The 17594-nt window shown below is 40.3% G+C and overlaps 1 long non-coding RNA gene across 1 annotated transcript in view; it reads right to left on the bottom strand.

The window, feature by feature from the left end:
* LOC120401584 overlaps nt 1-10177 on the bottom strand; it is a 58163-nt gene extending 47986 nt beyond the window's left edge. The window contains exon 1 of the long non-coding RNA XR_005596569.1: nt 10112-10177. This is a non-coding gene — a long non-coding RNA (uncharacterized LOC120401584). The remainder of the gene's footprint in view (nt 1-10111) is intronic.
* Nucleotides 10178-17594: the final 7417 nt, after the last annotated feature.

The raw sequence follows: 17594 nt of genomic DNA, 5'->3' as shown, positions 1-17594 counted from the left end.
AAACGTGTCATCTTAATGCTTGGGAAGATTACGTGCATAACTTCTAATGCTGTTTGAAGTTAGTAACTTTTTATAAATATTTTGTGCACTAATGGAAGGATTAATCCCAAACTTTATATCTTTGCATAGTTTCATATAGTTTATATAGATTTAGCCATAGGTGACTCAAAGAAACACTAATTTCAGACTGTCCTTATCTCTGTTCCAAATCTGTTCCAATTTTACTTTGTACACCAATGTCTTGATTACATTATTTCAGTTAATTACAACAACTTATTTACACTGACCATCTTTGTATCACATAACAACAAGATGCTTAGAGTACACCAAGAATCTACAATACAATATTAGTTTTAGGTCCTGAGCAACACAAAATCAAAGAATGTGCTTGGAAAACTGCTAAGATATGACTGAGATACAAAAAAGGGAATTTTATATCTTTGTCCACTGGATTTTATCATGTTAGAACATAAGAATGGCTATACTGGGTCAGATCAAAGGTCCATCTAGCCCAGTATCCTGTCTTCCGAAAGTGGCCAATGCCAGATGCCCCAAAGGGAAATGAACAGAACAGGTCATCATAAAGTGATCCATCCTCTGTTGCTCATTCTCAGCTTCTGGCAAACACAGGCTAGGGACACCATCCCTGCCCATCTTGGCTAATAGCTATTGATGGACCTATCCTCCATGAACTTATCTAGTTCTTTTTTAAACTCTGTTATAGTCTTGGCCTTCACAACAGCCTCTGGCAAGGAGTTCCACAGTTGACTGTGCGTTGTGTGAAAAAATACTTCCTTTATTTTATATATATATATATATATATATATATACATATATATATATATATATGTGTATATATATATATATATATATATATATATATATAATTAAATTGATCAGTTAACACCAATTACTCCCTGTAGAGTGGAGGACAGCAATTATCATAACATAGAACACTCACAGTCTTGGGCCTTAGTTACCTACTCAGGTGTATCATAATTACCGGAATTGGAGGCTCTGTTAGTTAGGGAACACTAAGGGAACAGGAATGTGGGGAGTCAGGCTGGAGGCAACTCAGTGACATGGACAGAGCAGTGCACAGGGTTTAATAAAGTTTCACTTGTTCAACTTGACCTGCATTTAGCTCCACTCTTTGCAAGTTAGCCACGGTGGCAGCATGTGCACTGTGAGTTCTCTGAAGTGAAGCAGCTGGCAGCATGAGCCATGGAACTTGGTCTGAAGCCCCAACATACCCAGAAGTGCACAACAGCAAAGGAGAACAAATGGAGAAAAAGTGACCAAGGTTCTATATCCACAGTGAGAGGCATTTACTGTGGGAAACAGTTTGAGGGGGTAAAGAGTGTCCTGCAGTAGAGCAGCATTGCAAGGAATGTGGCACTTTGAACCTTTCTGGGACCTTCTTCAGCTCTTGCACACACTGCTAAAATGGTTCAGTTAGGCTTGTATAAAAGGGGCATGGCTCATCTGACAGCTGTGATGACATCACAACTCTCTCCTTGAGTCTGTGAGCATAATAGGTTCAGGCTGTTGAGACAGGAAAGCAGTAAGGGACAATACCAACCTCTGTGTATGCAACAACGTTAATGGGGAAATGCCCTGTGTAACTTCAGGTGGATCCTTCTGCAAAGTGATTCCTCAGGGTGAACTGGACTCTAACATGCCCATTACAAACAGCAGGTGCAATGTACAATGAACGCATAATGCAGCCCATAGGAAAATGTGACCTCATAGTAACTAACACAAAAAATAACGGATGGCACCAACTGAAGTTTGTGGTGGTGGATGGTAAGCACAACCCCCTTATGAGGAATACAGCCACACAAGCCAGGGATCTGATCAGTGTGCAGTGTCAGAATTTAATAGCTGCAGTACAAGTAGTAAAAGGGGGGAAGTCCCATGGACAATAAAGACAACTTTAAAAGAATGTGGGGATATTTTCAAAGGTGACAGGTGCCTTGAAGGAAAAGCTGCAAATGAAAGTCGACCCCCCACAGTGGAACCTATGTGCTTATCATTAAGAAAAATTCCAGTGGCACTACATAATCCAGTATGCAAGGAGCTTGAAAGTCTGCAGAGGTATCATAGCACCTCTAGAGGCCAGTACAGCTTTGGTAAGCAGCATCAGGCAATTATTACTTCAAAGGTTTTTTTTCTCCTGCTGATGATAGCTCATCTCAATTGATTGGACTCTTCCAGTTGGTATGCGTACTTCCACCTTTTCATGTTCTCTGTATGTCTAAATATCTTCTGTCTGTGTGTTCCATTCTATGCATCTGAAGAAGTGAGCTGTAGCCCATGAAAGCTTATGATGAAATAAATTTGTTAGTCTCTAAGGTGCCACGAGTACTCCTGTTCTTTTAGCATCAGGCAAATTACACATCTGAATAGACCCAAAGCCACTGAACTGAGTATTGAAAAGATGCTACTATCCACTGCCCACAATTTATTAGGTCATCAGAATCTTTAAGGTCTGTGATGTGAGGAATGAGTTTTTGGCACATAAGCCTGGACAAAGACCATCACACTGACATCCTGAGCAACACCATTTGGTCACTGCTGTACATGCTGATGGGCATAAACCCAGCACCAGAGATGTTCCAAAGAAGTTTCACCCAAGTACTGGAAGGACTGCCTAACTGCAGTTTCAACAGCAAAGCTGATGGATATAAAAGGAAAGGGCATCCAAATGTAGGCAAAGACAGCAAAATTACTAGGATGGTCAGAAGACAAAAACCAGTTACAGTAGTGGCAGAACCATATTTTCAAATGAAAGATGAGCTGATCATTCAGGATGGAATCATATTTCAAGGACAGAAAGCTGTTGTCCCAGACTCATTATGTAAGGATGTCATGCAAAAAAATATATGCCTCACACTTGGGCATTGACAGATGTCTTTGATGTGCTCAAGATTATGTTTAGTGGCCAGGAATGAATACACAACTCTGCTCCTTGATATAGGGGTGTGACTCCTGCTGGTCATGTTTTAACTACCACCAGAAAGAGACTCTGTTGCCACATGAACTGCTCACACAATCATGGGAAAAGGTAGGAGGGGACTTATTTATCTTCAAGAAAAAGCAGTACTTGATTACAGTGGACTACTATTTAAATTTCTGCCTGAAACAACAAGCAAATCAGTAGGGCCCTACCAAATTCACAGCCATGAAAAACACGTCATGGACCATGAAACCTGGTCTTCCCCATGAAGTCTGGTCTTTTGTGTGCTATTACCCTATACTATACAGATTTCATGGGGGTATGACTAGCATTTCTCAGACTGGGGGTCCTGACCCAAAAGAGGGTTTTGGAGGGTTTGAAAGGTTATTTTAGGGGGGGGTCATGGTATTGCCATCCTTATTTCTGCGCTGCCTTCAGAGCTGGGTGGCTGGAGAGTGGCAGCTGTTGGCTGGGGACCCAGCTCTGAAGGCTGTGCCCCACCAGCAGCAGCACAGACGTAAGAGTGGTCATACCATACCATACCACCCTTACTTCTGTGCTGCTGCCTTCAGAGCTGGGCAACCGGAAAGTGGAGCCTGCTGGCCAAGGGCCCAGCTCTGAAGGGAGCAGCACAGAAGGGTGGTAATACCATACCATGCTGTCCTTACTTCTGCAGTGCTGCTGGTGGTGGCACTGCCTTCAGAGCTGGGCTCCCGGCCAGCAGCCACCACTCTCCAGCCACCCAGCTCTGAAGGCAGCGCCATCGCCAGCAGCAGCACAGAAGTAAGGGCAGCACTAGTGCAACCTCCCCACAATAACCTTGTAGCCCCTCAACTCCTTTTTAGGACTCCTACAATTACTACACTGTGAAATTTCAGACTTATATTTCTGAAATCAGGAAATGTACAATTTTTAAAATCCTATGACCGTGAAATTGACCAAAATGGACAATGAATTTGGTAGAGCCCTACAAATCAGTGATTGGCAAACAGAAGGCCCACTTTGTGAGAGATGGCACTGTGGACACTGTATTTACCAACAACAGACCTCAATTTGCCTTGGAAGAATTCAAGAAATTTGCTTGCAGATGGGAATTTGACGAACACATTTCCTCCCCATCAAACCCACAGAATCAGCTGTGACAACAACTAAGACTGTTACACAAGGCTGTTTATTCTGGTTCAGACTCCTTGTAAGCAGTTTTGGCAAACTGTCACACCCCATCACATAGGTGCCAAAACAGTCCAGCACAGACACTGATGAGACAAAGGACCAAAACCTTGCTCCCAATGAGGGGGAGGCCTGTTGCGGCCAGAAGAATGGTGACACTACTGAGAGGAGATTGCTAACAATCAATCAGAGAGGTAGGCACTAGAGTACAACAGGTCAACCAAGAACCCAGCGGCCCTGGAGACAGACACTCCTGTGAGGATCTAGCTGCTAGAGAGAGACCAGAAGGAGTGGACTAAAGGAATAGTGAGGGGTACAGTGGCAACCAGGTAATAAGAGGTGATTATGCAAGAGGAACTAATGATCCAAAAGAACAGTAGACACTACACTTACAAACCAGTAGATGCAACACCCAGCGAGAGCCTACAGAGATCATCACAGAATGGAGAGATAGCACTATCTGAATGCGAACCCCACAGAGAAGGAGGAGACTCCACAGAGATATCATTTGCTAGAGTGGAGACAGATAGGGCACTTGCAATGTGGTGAACTGTTGAGGCTATGTGCTACCAACCTCTGGCTGAGGGAACATGGAGTAGGGGTCTGGGAATCAATTTTTTTTTTAAATGTTTATATTTAAAAGTGTGTTTATGAACTAAGGAAGATGTATGATGATTAGTGGAACTGGGGTCAGAGGGCAGATTTCCCTGAAGGGGCTGTTATTGATAGGACACCAGGAAAACAGGGAACGTGGGGGGAGAGGCTCGAAGCATCTCATCCACATGGACAGAACACTGTACAGTGTTTAATAAAGTTTAACTTGTTCATCTAAATCTGCATTCAGCTTCACTCTTTGCAAATGAAACAGGAAAGTTTTTTCAGTGCATCTTTCTAGCCATCGGATCTTAATGTGCCCGACACAACTACCGTTAGTACTAAAAGACCTCATAGGTCTTAGAAAATTTGCCTCCTCACACCAAGTCTCTGATAAGCACTGTTCATGAGACCTTTAGTGAACATACTGCATACAAATCGTAGTATTTGCCCTGGCTGCCAATAATTCATATAGACTTGGCCCCCAATCTTGCAAAGACTTACACATATCCTTAATTTCAAGCACATAAACAGTTCCTTTAAGCTCAGTGGGACTGCTTACATGCTAGAGTTAAGCACATGTATAAATCTTTGTAGAATAAGAGCATTGATTTGTTAACTTATGAGCTTTAACAGGACTGAGGGCCAATGATCTGAAGCACCTGAATTCATTTGATTATCCTTCCAAGTAGGTATCCAAGTGCTTCTTCAAAGTAGAACTTGATGGTAACATCAGGACATCTTAAGCTAGAAAACAACCATGCTTTTCCAGTAGCAGCCTCAAGAACACCACTGGAGATGTAATATAATACCACTAGAGATCCACCTTCATCATGTCTTTCCAGTCTTAAAAAAAAATTAAAGACTAATGTTTAATGTAGGTGCTATGGTGATACAGGAATGACTGGTATTTTTTAGGGCTGTCGATTAATCGCAGTTAACTCACGTGATTAACTCAAAAAATTAATCGTGATTACAAAAAATTAATTGCAGTTTTAATTGCACTGTTAAGCAATAGACTACCAATTGAAATTTATTAACTATTTTGGATGTTTTTCTACATTTTCATATATTGTATTCTGTGCTGTAATTGAAATCAAAGTGTATATTATTTTTTATTACAAATATTTGCACTGTAACAATGATAAACGCAAGAAATAGTATTTTTCAATTCACCTCATACAAGTACTGTAGTGCAATCTGTTTTTCGTGAAAGTGCAACTTACAAATGTAGATTTTTTGTTACATAATTGCACTCAAAAACAAAACAATGTAAAACTTCTGAGCCTACAAGTCCACTCAGTCCTATTTCTTGTTCAGCCAATCGCTAAGACAAACAAGTATGCTTACATTTACAGGAGATAATGCTGCCCTCTTCTTATTTACAATGTCACCAGAAAGTGAGAACAGGCATTTGCATGGCACTTTTGTAGCTGGCAATGCAAGGTATTTACATGTCAGATATGCTAAACATTCGTATGCCCCTTCATGCTTCGGACACCATTCCAGAGGACATGCTTCCATGCTGATGGAAAAATAATACGTTAATTAAATTTATGACTGAACTCCTTGGGGGAGAATTGTATGTCCCCTGCTCTGTTTTACCTGCATTCTGCCATATATTTCATGCTTTAGCAGTCTTGGATGACGACCCAGCACATGCTATTCATTTTAAGAACACTTTCACTGCAGATTTCACAAAAGGCAAAGAAAGTACAAATGTGATATTTCTAAAGATAGCTAAAGCACTCGACTCAAGGTTTAAGAATCTGGAGTCCCTTACAAAATCTGAGAGGGACGAAGTGTGGAGCATGCTTTCAGAAGTATTAAAAGAGCAACACTCTGATGCGGAAACAACAGAACCCAAACCACCAAAAAAGAAAAATCAACTTCTGCTGGTGGCATCTGACTCAGATAATGAAAAGGAATGTGTGTCAGTTCGCACCACTTTGGATTGTTATCGAGCAGAACCCGTCATCAGAATGGATACATATCCCCTGGAATGGTGGTTGAAGAATGAAGGGGCATACGAATGTTTAGCATATCTGGCATGTAAATAACTTGCAATGCCGGCTACAAAAGTGCCATGCAAATGCTTGTTCACACTTTTTGGTGACGTAAACAAGAAGTGGGCAGCATTATCTCCTGCAAATGTAACTAAACTTGTTTGTCTGAGTAACTGGCTGCACAAGAAGTAGGACTGAGTGGACTTGCAGGCTCTAAAATTTTACATTGTTTTATTTTTGAATGCAGTTTTTTTGTACATAATTCTACATTTGTAAGTTCAACTTTCATGATGAAGAGATTGTACTACAGTACTGGTATTAGATTAATTGAAAAATATGATTTCTTTTGTTTTTTACTATGCAAATACTTGTAATCAAAAATAAATATAGAGTGAGCACTGTACACTTTGTATTGTGTTGTAATTGAAATCAATATATTTGAATATGTAGAAAACATCCAAAATATTTAAATAAATGGTATTCTATTACTGTTTAACAGCATGATTAATCGCACAATTAATTTTTTTTAATCGCTTGACAGCCCTTGTATTTTTGTTCTGTTCATGTTTATCTGTATGCTACCTCAGCAAGTCCCCAGAAAATACGAATACTTCATTGGAAGATTCCAATCCTGCTCCTATTGAAGCCAATGGTAATTCTCCTATTCATTTTGATGGGATCAGGATCAAGATTTAAATCATATTAATTATTATTAAAGAAAGTTCTAAGTAACCAGAACTACAAATTAACTACATGACTAGAAATGGTTTTAATAGAAATTACTGGGTAATAGAAACAAATTACAGTGTAAAAAATTACTATGAACTATGTCACCTAAGTTATTTTTCAGTGTTAGCTAACTTGTTTAATACCACCGGAAGACAATTATATTAAGACAATTAATTTGAAAAAGCTGATGTCTAAGAATGCTTGAATGATCAGTATTTAATGCTCTCTGCTTGTCTCTATCTATTCTTCCATTGATGTCCTCTGGATATTTTTGATGATTCAAGCATTTAACATCTTCACCCCTAATGTGTTTTATAATAATTGTACCCTTCTAAGAAGTATTTTCTCCTCTCAGTGACAGCATATATTATAGTTCGCATTAACCCTCTCCCCTCACCTCCCAAGAGGAGTATACACACTAAGGATATGCTTAATTTTGTTTGAATAATCCCATTAAAATCAATGTGATTACTTGTCTGTTTATAGTTAGGCCTTAATCCTACAAACACACAAATGTTTAAAAGTGAATTAAGGTCCCTGCTGGTCATATTATAATATTAATTACACTTATACAACATTCGCATAACATCACTAAGATATGGCCTTTCCTATCCATCCATACAGCTAAAACCCATCCAAGCTTTCATCATCTCTTGGTTCGATTACTGCAACATCCTTCCCTCTGGCCTTGACAAATGCCATTTTGTCTCACTTTCAAGGCCCTTCATACCCAATTCCCATTCTACTGATCATCTCTCATTCACTGTCGAGCTGATAGGCTCATGATGCCAGACTCTACTGTCCACTTGTTAAATTTTCAAACTCCTCAATGCTTTCTCTCCCATACTGCCCACATGTTCAGTAGGGGCTCTTTGTAAACATCCGCAAAGCTACTTCATTATACGCCTCCGAATATCTCCTCAAAGCTCTTCTTTGCCATGATGCCTACAAAAAGCTTGACAACATTTAGGCTGCTTATGTGCAGAGATGCTGCCTGGCATGCTGACCAATACTGTCTCATTGTTTACTTGTACTTCCCCATCTGTTGTCTCTTGTCTTATACTTAGATTGTATGCCCCTTTGGGCAGGGACCATCTTTTTGCTTTGTGTTTGTACAGCAGAATGGGGTCCAACCAGTGGTCCATGACTAGTGCCCCTAGGTGCTACAGTAAATAATAAATGATAATATCTGTCACCTAAGAATCTCCAAGCACTTTATAAATATTAACTATCTAATGGGCCATTCATGCTCCTATTGAAGTCTCCAATTGACTTCAATGAGAGCAGGAGCAAGCCCTAAGCTTTGAAATACCTACAAAGTAGGTAAGGAAGTTGTATTCATTTTAGAGACTGACTTGTTCAAGGTCACACCATGAATAGGAAGCAGAGCTGTGAACAGAATCCAGCAGTCCTGACTGAGTGCCTTCCTTGAACCATAAGACTATATTTCCATGGAAGTAAGTGTAACTTAACATTAGGGCCACAAAATAAACCAGAAAGAAGCAGCTGCTCAGAAAGACATACACTAGCACTGTTCCAGTAAGTGACCTTTTCCCATCTCTCCAAAAATAACAAACAAAACTGTCTGGCCTTCTTGGGATACTCTTCTCAACTGGCTACAATTGTCCTTTAAGTAGCATTCACAATGAGGGTGCTACATCTTCCTTTCTCTCTGAAATCTATTTTATTTATTGGCTTTTTCACTTCTCTCTTTTAAACTTGCAAACATGTTTTTATGGTTCATTTTGAGAGTTGGGAACAGCTTGTGTATGTGTGTTGTGTAGGGGAAGATATTAGAATCCAGTATTAGAAGAGTCTCTAGTAAAGGTATCTGGCTGCTTTTTAAAAGGAAACTCTTAAGGAACTAATCCACTGACAAAGCTCTGTAATTTCATAGTGGCCTTCTCTAATTTCTTACACTGGAGTGGTTAAATTGTAGCATTAATTACTGCCACTGCTGGTGGTGGCGGTGATGAAGGTGAGGTGGCAATGAATTATTTTTTTAAAATCCCAAGAATCATGTTTATAATGGAATAATGTTTTATTCAAGCTAGGGGACTACTTCAGGGCATTGGCAATGAAAGAGGAAAACACAATACTTTAAGGATAATTTAAAAGTTTAAAATGTAGAAATCTAGAAAGAGGAAGTATGGTCTCATGATTGGGGATTCACATATTATTTAGGTTCCTATTCCCAGCCCGAGCACTCGCTTGCTACGTAACGCTCTCTGTGCTTCAGTTTCCTAATCTTTAAAACGGAGACAATATTACTTTGAGCAGGTACTTGTCCCACGCTGCTCTACAACATAGTCCAACCATTATAACTCACTTTCTTGATCTTTTGCTTTATTAACAATAAAATTAATTACAATTAAATAAAACAGTAGAGGTAAGGTAAAGGTCAGCTCAGACATTCTACACAGTACTCATACATTTCCTACCTCTCAGTTTAGTCACTCTTAATACACACCTCAATCACGCCTAGCCCCAGAGCGTCGCTCCCACCTTCTTTAATCCAAGGTGGGGGTAATGAGTCAACTGCTTTGGCAAATAAGCAAAAATCACTCAACTATTTCACTAGAGATCAACACCTGCCAATGGGGCTATTTCATGCAAACAGTACCAGCCTAAAACAGTACATTTGCTTACTTACCTTTTTTTGGTGTTTGGTGTTCACCGATGTTTGTAAAGTGTTCTGAGATCCTAGGGTAGAAGGAGCTATATAAATGCAATGAATAACAATTATTATATATTTAAAGTTCAGATTAGAACCAACAAATATTTTCCATCTCACTAGATGTGAGATGAGTGGCTTTTTCCCCTCCGACATCTCTTCTCACATACATGACCTATACTTGATACCTTCTGAATGTATCTTTCTTATTTTCACAGCTTTTTATACAAGTATTGACAATTTTCCCTCTGACAGAATAGGGACAGAAAAAAGACTGAATATATTATATGTCATATAAGTAGACTATTTTATAAAATGGTTGTAACTGACCATAAATATAATTGCTGAATACCTCTGTATCTTTATGTTTTAGTAACATATTTACTTATGCACAATTAAAAGACAGATTGAGATTAATATGAAATATTAATAATCTAAAGCAATCATCATCTAGTGGTCCTGTGGTAAAGTTAAATAAATTATAAAGGTAAATATAAAAATACAAAATATGGTAACTCGACTATCAGAGAAGTAGAAACTGTTTAGAATTGTAGCATTTTATTAAACTTTTACCATAATCCAACAACACCAAACATAGCTTGCACAAGCCCACTGCTGGAAAATCTTCCATAACACTGAACAAACTTTTATGACTACACCCTGTTCACCAGAGCTGTGTCCCTTTGATCTCTTTAGCACAGTTCCAGATCTTAACAGGACAACAAGAAGAAAAATATAGCTCTGCCATTCCATTCAGTTCTTACACAAAAAATATTTACACTTACATTACTACTCCCCTATATATATTCTAATTTATTAATGCTATAATTACAATGCATACAATATTCTGTGGATCAAATCCTGTGCTTCTTTTTCAATTTTTACCCAGTTAAATGCCCCAAAAGTCAAAACCTCAGGATGTGGCCCAACATGTGTAAAATTCTAAATGTAGATTAAGTACTGTTCACTTAAGAAAAATCCTTAGGACAATGACCATGTCTCTTTATATACGTGTACATAGGACACCAGGTTCCCTGTGTACTGCTGTGATCTAAATATTGCATAATACAATAAATAATAATAATAAAATAAAACAAATAGAATTAAAGCTAATATACAAACAAGTGGTGCTGGAAGGTGGGATTCATCACAACTCAAAGAATGGGGTAAATTTCTGGGGAGAAGAAATTAAATATAACATACAACCACCTAAAGAGGACAAAGGAAAAAATGAGAGCAATAAGGAAAAGGAGGAAAATATGAGCTGAAGTAGTTACAGGACAGGGATTATCTTGCTTCCCAAGTGTCAGCCTAATGGGTGGTTTCCCTGGCCATTACCTAATAAGAACTGGATGTTAGCCCAGATAGCCCCAAAGGTCTTGAATTGTGAATGAGCTAGTAAACGCATCTTCAAAAGAGCATGGGAGAAGATTCCTTACTGGTTCTCTCTGTCATTAGTAATAGTGGTTTATACACAAAAGTGCCATAATTAGTTACTTCTTGGAGTTTATAGTTTAATCAAGTTCTTTAAACATATTTTGAAGACACAAGTCCATGCATATTTAGTTCACAATATGTTTCCCAGCAGGAATATCAGGAGTTAGTGTGGTTTCTTGAATCACTGATCAACACAAATTAAAAAGCAATATGACTCTCTCAGTCAATGGCCTCTTTGATATTGGAAATTCCAGTTCAAAGCAGGTAGAATCAAAAAGGCAGAAGCAGAAATCCAATTACTCTTCTTTGAGTGTTTGTCCATATGTATTTCACTTCTGGTGCACATGGACCTTATTATATACTCAAGATTAGGATTGTAAGGATCTGAGGGCGCAGGTCCTCAGTTTTTTCTGAATCTAGAACCCAGGACAGTAGGGCCCTAAGCTTAAGATGCTATCTCAATGCCACCAAGGAATGAGGAGATACTTTGTCTGTCTTCATCTTGGAAGGTCAGGAAGTTCTATTAGGATGACCCAGAGTCTGGGGCATCTGATTGGCTTATACCCGCTATGTAAGCCAGAAAGTGACTCAGTAGAAGCAAGCAAAAGAGAATGGCACCCTTATATATTCACCACAGCATGCATGCTGCATCTCTGTTAGTCTATAAGGTGCCACAGGATTCTTTGCTGCTTCTACAGAACCAGACTAACACGGCTACCCCTCTGATAAAGTGACTCAGGTGGCTTGTCTGAGCAACAGTGCAGAATCCCTGCTTCTGCTGCATTGGACCCCACTCTTTACCTGCAATCTGCATGCAACCCTATTCCTGCTCTGCTCCTGTTCCTAGTTTCTGCTTTGGTCCTGCTCTGTGCCTGATCCTTGCCTTGTCTCTGGTTCCTGCCACTACAGCTTGCTCCTACCCATTGGCTCAGACTCCTGATTCTGATCCTTGGCTCAAGTGCTGACTCTAACTTTCACGCTGACCATTAGGCCAATCACCTATGTCCTGGTTCCTAACAAGAACCTTTTGGCCGTTGGTATATATTGGGACCATACCTGCGACCTTTCTATCCTCATGCCTCCCACCCTAGGCCATAAAAGGCAGAATGGGGGTGACCATCCTTTAGTTCCTTCTTACCACCCATAGCTGCGAGATGGAACCGCTAGCAGTATTCACTTTCTCTTGTGCCTTTTGTGACTCAATCCAACTAACTGTATATATTTTTAGTATTTAGTTGTCAGGGGTTGTCTGGTTGTCCTGGGCCCAAGCATGTTCTGCTTTGTCTCCAACAGCTCCACAGCTCAAAACAGCAAGCCATCCCACCTGGCTCCTGCATTCATCTGGCTCCCTAGGGTGCAGCTCAGAGGCTTGACCCCCAGTGGTTTAGAGTCCTGGCGGCTTCCTGGCGAGAGGCTGTGGCACACAACTGCTCATCTCCTCAGTCAGCCCAGACTGAGCTTCTGCTTCCTTCTGAATGGTCCCTCCATTGGAAGCATGCCAAGCAGGCGTTAGGGAGTGTGGCCTCTTGGGCCAAGAGCAGTTCTTTAACCCTTGCTTTGCCCATGCACAGATGGTATACCCCGTCACAATAGTACAGATGCAGTGTAAGGATTAGTTTGTTAGTTTAAAAACACTGTTAGTACCTACTACTGGATTCTAGCCCACATGGTGAGCCCAAATCTCTGCATTTTAAATATTGCCCCTTTTGTGAGGCAGCTATGCCTCTTAACAATTGCTACTCGAGATGCCTGTTTTGCCTGGATAGAGGTATATTCTGGAAAACTGCTCCATCTGTGGTTTATTTTCCAAACAATTCAGATGGTGAGAGAGGTTTGCCTGAAGTTTTTCTGCTGGATAGATCGATGAGATTGGGTAAACCTGATCATCTGAGCAGTCTACACCTAAAAGTGCTCTGGTGAGCCCTGGCTTGACTGCCAGCTCTCAGGCCACTGCTTCTAAAACATCCTTCTTGGTTGTGACATCTGACAAATCCTCTTCATTATCTGCCAAGAAGTAGGAAACAGCACCCCTTTTCTAAAGTGCGTAGACAAAGGTTGCCTTCAGACATCTCTCCATTCTGCCTCCTTGAAGGGTAGATCAACGCCTGGAATAGGACTGTGAAGGAGTCCAGTCCCCGAGTTGTGGTACCATCTAAGGAGCAGGTTGCCTCCATTGCTGACTCTGCAGGACTCTTAGGAGAAATAAGAAGCGTGATGCTGTATTAAATAACCCTTGTATAGTAACTCCCACTACCATCAAAGGGCTTTCGTTCAAGGATTTGTATGTAGTCATGGCTTCCTCTTGTGGCTGTCTAGTCACTAACGTCGAGCCAATTGGGTTCTTAGGTTAAGTAGGTGGGGGCTTATGCTTTTGGTGAGGAAGGTTCAATCCTAGCTGAAGATCATTGTGGGTATGTGCATATGGCCTTTTACTTATTTAAGTAAAACCTTTGAAACTTGAAAAGGAGTACATCTTAAAACGACTATGGATTTGGAATAAACCCAAAATGAAATATAAATCATTATAGCTCTTAAAACAAAAGGGTGGACCAGCCTTCCTATATTTATGGCATATATATTGTGCAACATGAATTAAAGTTAATGTTGAATTGGATCAAAGATAATCAGATCAAATACTTACAAAAGGGAAAATGTGACACATAATTAATGCCACTAAAGAGATAGCGTGGATCAGTTGAAAGCAGAAAAAAGTCACAATTCAAGGGATTGTCAATAAAATAGAAATATTGGTGAATGAGAAAATGACCTGTACTTCCAAGGAATATTTTAAAATGGACTACAAAAGATAAAAGGGAAAAGTAAGCATGAACAGGATTAAAATATGTATTTGACACTACTGAGCTAAAATATTTCATGCAATGCAAGACAGAAGGATAGGAAGGCAGATACTCAGCTAGTGTAAACTGTCAGAGTTTAAGTCAACGGAGCTATGACAATTTACACCAGTTGAGGATCTGTCCCAGGACTTCTGTGTCTTCTTACAGAAAATATATTATTCACAAGACCATAAGGCAGTGGTGGGCAACCTGCCGCCCATCAGGGTAATCCGCTGGCGGGCTGGAAGACAGTTCATTTACATTGACCATCTGCAGGCACGGCTGCCCGCAGCTCCCAGTATCCGCAGTTCACCGTTCCTGGCCAATGGGAGTTGTGGGAAGTGGTTGCCAGCACGTCTCTGCGGCCCGACGGTGAACAGCAGCCACTGGGAGCTGCGGGTGGCTGTGCCTGCGGACGGTCAATGTAAACAAACTGTCCCGTGGCCCACCAGATTACTCTGATGGGCCACGTGCAGCCCGTGGGCTGCAGGTTGCCCACCACTGCCATAAGGACTAGAAAATGTTTAAGTTAGATTTATCTCCATCAGACAACTGTATATGAAAATTACAAGATAATCAGCTGTTACAAATAGATATGTACATTTTTCTGCAGAACTACAGAGCGATATTGACAACATGAAACTAGTCTGGAAAAAGGAAATGAACGAACAAAACTCAGAAGATTGGAAGGATACGGCACTAGTTGCTACAAATACTGTGGAGAGATTAGCAAAGAAAAATTAGAATTTGATTATTTTCCCATGACTTTTACAAAACAAATTAGACACAACATTTGCAGCAAAATGTTGGGGAATATGCCATGGTATCAGGAAACCTCTTCATACTGAGACTGTCCCCAACTGAAAAGTTTCTGATCTGGTGTTATAAAATTGATATATTATGTAGGCAGTGGCAGATTAGCCACTGGGCCAACGAGGCCTGTGCCCAGGGGCCCTGGCCAATTATGGTACCCCTGCGCCCTGACCTGTTCCGCCTGGCACTCCTGCTGGGGGGCAGCGGGTCGGGGCGCAGGGGCTTGCTCCACTCCACCCGGCACTCCTACTGGGGAGGAGGGTTGAGGTGCGGGAGCTTGCCCTACTCCGCCCATCCAGTGTTCCTGCCGGGGAGTGGGGAAAGCCCCTGCTTCCCAGCAGGAGCACTGGGGTGGGTACTGGGGGACTGCAGGCAGAAGGGGTAGGGAGGGGCTCCCACTTGCTCTAGCTCTGGGCCCCACAAAACTGTAATCCATCTCTGTATACAGGACTCAAATTCCTGTTACTGTGATGTTAAGGAAGTGTCCTGATTTACTGCAATGAACTGAAGATAGAACAGATTCCCGTTTAGAATCCTGCTGTCTGCAGCCAGTCAGACCCAAACAGTTTATGGGAGGCCTGCTGCAGAATAGAGCTCCACACAGGCACAGGAGTCCACCAGCATGCTATCAGTTGCAGAATCCAGGTCTTAATGTATTTTGGCATTATGGATACAAAACCAAATACCCACTATAGAAATATGGTTGAATAAAATAATTAAAAGAGAAATTGTGCCTAATGGGAGAATAGATCAACGGTTCATCTAATTCAGTATCCTCTCTCAAATGGTGGTAAGATGTTTCAAAGAAAGGTGCAAGCAACCTTATAATGGTTAATCACATAATAACCAATCCAGGAGGGAAATTTCTCTCAAATCTCATTGTTAGTGTTTGTCTTATTAATACTAATTATTAAGCCCTGGAGAACAAGGATTTATATCCCTTTTAATGGTATATCCTGTATAATGTAATTACATTCTTATTATTCTTATACATGTCTAACTTTTCTTTCAATCTTTTAAGCTCTGAGCTTCTATCTTGTGGCAGTGGGCTCCACAGATTAATTACATATTGTGTAAAATAAATACTGTTTTACATTCCCTTACTTAATTTCATTGGGTGTGCCCTTAAACTATTTTTGAGAGAAAAGGTATCCAGTAACTCTTCACTAACTTTTCCCACAGCAATAATTATATGCCTCCCTCACAGTTAAAATCAAAACAGGAAATATAGTCCAAGGCAATGTTGCTATAGGAGCTTTAATTTTTACATTTCATTATTTTAGAAAATCTCCCTTTGTAACTGTAATATGGTATTGCCATAATTTTAAAAATGTCAGTGCAAAATAAAGCAAAACCCCCACACAGTTAAATAAAATAATAATGAAGAGTAAGGTGTCAGAGTGGTTTGCTCACTACAACTATGCATGTGGAATGTTATGCACTGGAGTTGAATGTGGAGGGTGGAGTTGATTATCATTATGAATTGTTTTTGTTGTAGGCAGATACATCTATTTTTTTTTTTTTTTAGGAAAAAATGAAGCTGCTGCCAATTTAGAGTGAGAGATGGAATGATGCCAACTGACTCATGCTATTTAACCTTTCAATGCACCATTTAGAATGCTCTCCTCTTATTATACTATTTAGAAACAAGCAGATAAAGAATTCCAGATAAAGAGAGCATTATGAACATTCATATGGAAAATGGTGGAGGATAGACTGAGCCAAATTCTGTTCTCATACACTCTGTATGTGCAGAAACTCACATTTAATGCAGTACTTGCAGAAGAAAAAAGTCTCATGATGATAATTTAATTGAACTGCCAGAACAAACAAGTTTAACTTGCCTTTATGTATAAATTAGTACATTTGCTAACTTATCAAACTGCATCCTCTTCTTTCTTAAATAGTTTTTTTTTTGTATACTGTACATCTAGAGATAGAAAAGACGTATTGGATCACTGGGGCCAGGATAACAAGCTACTTTAGCACATGTCTAGCTTTAAGCACAAGTAGTCCCATTGACTTCAATGGAATGTCTGCCTGAGTCTATATACAGCCTGAAACTCTCAGAGGTGTGCACTCTCCTTTTCATCTTAGGCCTTGTCTACACACAAATGTTGTGGTGCTTTAACTATACAAGTATAGTTAAAGCGTTAACCACATGCCTCCCTAGGTATGTATGTAGATATACAAGTTTAAATGTGTTTAGACTGGTATAACATTCTCATAAGGGAAGGGGAATACGCTATACCCGCGTTTCTCAAACTGGGGTCCGTGGACCCTTGGGGTCCCCGATGGTGCCCCAGGGGGTCCACAGGTCCCGCTGATCAACTCATCCCACTCCCTCCCAACACCTTCTGCACGTTAAAAGTCTC

Source organism: Mauremys reevesii, linkage group 3 (genome assembly GCF_016161935.1).
Source record: "Mauremys reevesii isolate NIE-2019 linkage group 3, ASM1616193v1, whole genome shotgun sequence".
NCBI classification, from domain to species: Eukaryota; Metazoa; Chordata; order Testudines; family Geoemydidae; genus Mauremys; species Mauremys reevesii.
The sequence above is the reverse complement of the archived record's forward strand: the minus strand, read 5'-3'. Positions and strand labels throughout refer to the sequence as shown.